This window comes from Silene latifolia, chromosome 1 (genome assembly GCF_048544455.1).
Source record: "Silene latifolia isolate original U9 population chromosome 1, ASM4854445v1, whole genome shotgun sequence".
Classification (NCBI taxonomy): domain Eukaryota; kingdom Viridiplantae; phylum Streptophyta; class Magnoliopsida; order Caryophyllales; family Caryophyllaceae; genus Silene; species Silene latifolia.
The window spans coordinates 137,211,979-137,217,597 of NC_133526.1; positions in this window are offsets into that span (position 1 = coordinate 137,211,979).

The following is a 5,619-nucleotide window of genomic DNA, read 5'->3' on the forward strand; positions in this document are numbered from 1 at the left end:
TGAGAGAAGAGTGACCCGTGAGAGTCCAATTTTAAAGGTCTTGCAAAGTTGACAGTTCAGCAGTTTTTAACAACCTCATAACTCGTTTGCATGATTCATATTGCTAATTCATTGTTGGTTTTTAGCATTAAACTGGTTTAGGCTTTATAGTTGTATTTCGCTCTGAGATTGAAATCGTTCCATTAGGTCCTAGGATCGAGTCTAGTTCTTGGTTAGGGACAAGCAAGGGTTTGGTTTGGGGAAGTTTGATGCGTGTCATTTATATGATGTTTTACACCTCATTTTACACGCATTTCACAGCTTAATTATGTAGTTTATGCTACTATTTTCCCTACTTCCGTCTACTTTCGTGTTTTTGTATAATATTGTAGAAATGTGAAGAATCCAGCGGAAATCGAGCCGAATCCGTCCCTAAGTGCTTAGCATTGCATTTGACATGGAGTAAAGACTCAGGAAGCGAACTTGGTGCACATTTCAAAGCCTGAAAGATATATTTGCGGAAGTTTCAGAAGCGGATTACCAGCTACAGTGGTCTATAGACTGACCTACATGGTCTATAGACTGTCAGAATGCTGAACAGAAGTCTGCAGGAAAGAGGAGCAGTCGATCGACTGACCTACATGGTCGATCGACCAGACCACGATTATCAGAAGCTCCTGTATAGCGCACCTTGGTCGATCGACTGGTTCCAGTGGTCGATCGACCACCCCACGAGCTGACGGAAATTAGAAGACGTGACAAAGCCCATTATAATTAGATTATGAGGATTAGGTTACGTGATAATTCCTTTATAACGTGATTCAACTCCTCTATTTAGGAGGCATCAGATCAAGTTCCTATCATAGATATCCTTAGTTTACATACAATAAAATACATTAGCTATTCGTAGTTTAGAATTCTCCATAAAGTTCATACCTTGCTTTCGGATTCATCGCTTGTTCCTTTGCTACGGTAATTTTAGTTCCTTAATTCCAGTATTGTTTTATTCGTTCGTTAGTATTAGTTCTTGCTAGATAGAATCCCAAGCCCTAGTTACACTTTTATGCGAATTTATTAATTCAATTGTTTCAATTATGCAAACCATTATGCTTATTATCGAATTAGCTCTTGTTTTTTGTATTAGTATGTCTTGCTAAACACCCCGTGCTAAGATGTAGGGGATCTATGGCATAGATGGCATTCGAATATGTGATCCCCGAATTAGGGCTTGGTCGATCGACTGGGGTAGCTAGTCGATCGACCGACTTCGTGTCTGATTAGTACCGTTTGATTCGTTAAGTGCAATATTTAACAATGAGACCGAGAGGAGACTTGTTAGATGCTTAGTTTTGACCAACCCGTAGATCGAGAGATAGGGGAGGGCATTAATTAATGAATTAAGACGACTAAATTGCTAAGATCGAAAGATAATGTAATTTAGGCTTTAGGAATCACTAATCGGGGCGAGAGCTAGCATTAGTGAGACTTAGGGACTAGTATCATAGGCCGAAAGGAGATACTAGTTAACTTGGACCGAGAGGACATGTTTCACCCATCCTACGCGACTGTATTTCGGACTTACCTAGGATTATGTGCCATCGTAACTATAGTGAACCGACCATCTTAGCATTCCTTTTATCATTGTTTTACATCCTTTATTACTTTTATTTGCTTATTTATGTTATTAGATTTAGATTTAATTCATATCAAAACCCCCTCAAACTGTTACCCTTAGACTAAAATTAAAAGCAACTATTATCTCCCTACCTCCCTGCGGATCGACCCTTACTACCGCTTGCTAGTTGTAGTTTGGAAAATTATAAATATTATTTTTGATATTCACATCGACTGGTATAAAATTTTGGCGCCGTTGTCGGGGAGGCAGCGCTAGTTTTAGTTGTTTATTTATTTTAGTCTTTTTCTTAGTTTAAGGAACTTTTTGTTCCTTAAACTTTTCTCATCTGGTGTGCGGGTGTATTACAAAGTGGTATCGGAGCCGACGATTTTGGAACCTGAACCAATGAACCTAATGAATGTAGGGTGTCAACTAAAATGAACCTGGTGTATGTGCGTTGGGAGCCCCAGCCGATGCTAGATTTTGGGTGATAAGGCGCCCTCATTTCAAAATCATGGCCCCATCGAACTTAAGCCAGACACGGGAATAAGGGTAGCTAGTAAGAGTCGTTGGTTGCTTAATGGTGGCCGTTGTGTGTATCTGTGTTTATGGTGATGCGTTTCCATGTATATGGAAATGTCTAGAGTTGGTGAATGAATCATGGTGATAAGTGATCAGAGGTAAGTCAATTAATTGTTCCACAATGGTTGCGTATGTGATAGTTGCTGTCTTGTAAATGTTGGTTAAAGGTAAGTATATTATGATTAGCGGAACGTGTAATAATGTAATACATAAGTTAAACCTTGCGAGTACTGTGGTTAAATAGTTACATATGTTTAGAGTGACCTATGTATTGTTCTATAGTAAAAGTAAGGTAGGTAGGTAGAAGTAACGACAAATTGATAATGTATGTACAAAAATGCGTGTTGGTGCGTGTTAATGTGGTAGGACTAAGCTCTAATAGTGACGAGCCGGTTGCACGGAACTCCGAACGATGTTATTTATTTTGCAGGAACAAAGAAAAGTATGATTTCGTCTTCACTTTTGGAAACTCGACCGAGTAGATAACTGTACTCGACCGAGTGGACCATACTCGGCCGAGTATTAAGCTGCTCGACCGAGTGTCCATTTGGTGAAAAATTAAAATCGCTACTGTCCTTGAAAACTCGACCGAGCAAGAAGGGTACTCGACCGAGTAGTCGACACTCGGCCGAGTATGCCCAACACTCGACCGAGTATTGCTTTATCGGGACTTAAGTGGGTTATACAAAAACCCTATCCTCGTCCCATCCTTTCTTATTTCCGCCTCCTATCTTCACATCCCTCTCTCTCTCTAAAACTCCACACCCTACCTTCCTCAAGCTTTTTGGGTCAATCCTTGGTGATTAATTCATTCTCCCTTGCTATAAACCAATCCAAGGTAAGGTTTTAATTCGATTTCTCTCTTTATTTTCAAAGTTATGGTATAATTTCAGCTATACTTCGAATTCTCATTGTGAGCAACTGAAATTGAGTCTTCCTCTTATTAATTCTTGGATTTAATCGTATATAAACCTCGTGTATGCCCTTGTCTAAGCAATTTCATGGTTTAAAATTTGATTTCTGTATTCTAGAGTTGCTAAAAACGAAACCCTCTTTGTTTGATGTTTATCCTTTGGTTTGAGACAACTTAAAGCTTGTAACCAATGTTGTCAGGATCGGGATTCTAATTTGGATCGATGGGAATGGTAGGATCGAATCGGTAGAATCGGATCGTAGAATCGCAAGAGTCTACAAACTCATTAAATATAATTTTTTATTTGGTAAAAAAATATAATTGAAAATCAACACACTTATTTATTAATATTTATTCATAAAATATTGGAAATTAATGATTTTAGTATCATTGTATGAACAACTTACGCGAAATTTGGGTTTTACGGTGTCATTATATAATAATATATATTAATTTTTTATTAAGGAATCAGATCGTAGGATCGTAAAATCGTAGGATCGTATTATGATCCCATCTCTAGAAATTTTCAAATTAATAGGATCGTAAGATTCTACAACTATGATAGAATCGTAGGATCTAGGATCGGTCAAGCATTTTTGGATCGTAAAATCGTAAAATCGTTGGATCGAATCGCGATTCTGACAACAATGCTTGTAACCGTATAATTTGTAAGGTATTTGGTAACTTTCTGATAAAATTTGTCTTAAAAGATCATTTCAAAATCTGTATACAATTGAAAACAGTTCGTCTTTTCGCGATAAGAGTTGGTGTGTCAATCCCCTGTTAAAGCTTGTTCTTTTGCAGCATGGTGAAAACCAGAGGCCTACCCAACTAAAGAACTCGTGCTAATGTCCAGCTTGAGACGGGTCAGTCAAGCAGTGAACCTGTAGTTCCACCGGTGGAGGCACATCCATCGGTAATATTCTCTGATTTCAATCAACGTAAGGCTTTTGTGGCCCTTATGCGTCGTCCTTTCCGTCCCACCCGCTGTATTAATCCTGGTATTCTTGAGACTTTAGGGATCAAAGAGGACATATTTCATATCTTTCGGATTCTGGGTATGGAGGGGTTATATCACCTGAGGAAGAAATCTTACCCCCACCTGACCTTGGAGTTTTTGAGCTCCTATGTTTATGACAAGAAGGGAAAGACCGTCTCTTTTCGCCTCATGAATGAGGATTATGAGCTTACCCTAGACGAGTTTGCCGACCACTTGGGTCTCGAGGCCGAGGGGGAAGGGTACCTTAGTGATGTAGCCAAGAACAGCGGTGCCCTTCTTTACCTTCCATACTTGACTGGCCGACCTACTCCTAGCGCCAATTCCATGCTAATTAACGATGTTCAGCATGTTGTTCTCCGTATGTTCTTGAGGATGATGACCTGCCTGTTGTATGCGAGGGACGACGTGAGTAAGCTTAATTCTCACGAGGTCATGTTGCTTATGTCTTACCTTACCCTACACCGTCAAAAACCGTTCTACTACAGTGCTCCAGGGGTAGTGTGCTCCAGTCTTGAGCGCATGGCACAGTCCAATACCCGACACATTGCTTACGGGGCCATAGTGACCCGCCTAGCTCAGCGCCTAACAGATTTTGAGGCCCTACCTCCTGAGGGGAATGAGTATGTAGATATTGTGCCTACCATGGACGCTCAGTACTGGCGTCAGAACAGATGGTTGAGGAAGATGGATGACAGGTCTTATGCCTGGAGGGTGAGGGGATGTATGTGGATGATGCTTCCAGACCCAGCCCATCTCCCTGTTGTTGACCATTTGGCTGAGTGGGAGCCTTGTGCCATTCCTAGGCCTGAGCCCCAGACCTACCTGATTGACCCAAGGATTCTCTTGGACCTACCTGAGCCTGTTACCGTGCCTGAGGGACAGGAGCAGGCACCTCCCCCACCTCGAGAGCGCCGTAGGGTGAGGTAGTCTAGGGCAAACCCGGTTGTACCTGAGCCCTATTACTCCGCTCCTGACTTCTACCCTTACCAGTACTCGCCCTACCCCACAGTGCATAACCCCAGGATGCAGCCGAGTGATCTGGCTGAGCGGATCTCCACTACTTTAGTGCTCCGCAACATGCATGAGATGGCCCTTAACCAGGGCATAGTGACACAGCTAGCACAGCCTATCTGGTGGAGGGGACCAGGAGTGGACACGGGAGTATTCCACAGCTACGGAGTTGATCCGAGTTACTGGAGGCCTCCGGAGGAGACTGAGTTTGGCTGCCTTGCGGGACCATGGGGAGCCAACTATGGCAGTCAGCTAGGGGGAGATTCATCAGCAGCAACAACAGGTTTTCCAAGAGCGGGCAGTTCAGGTGCAGGTACTTCTGGTGCAGGCGGTGACGATGACATGGAGGAGGGTCCTGGTTATTGATCTTGTGTTGTTATATTGCTTGGATTGACTTCTTTGGTGTTGGATTTATTTCTTTTGTGTTGGATTTATTACTTTTGCGTTGGATGTTTACTTTCGGGATTTATTATTTACTGTTGGATGACTGTACTCGGCCATAAGGCCGTTATTTACTTA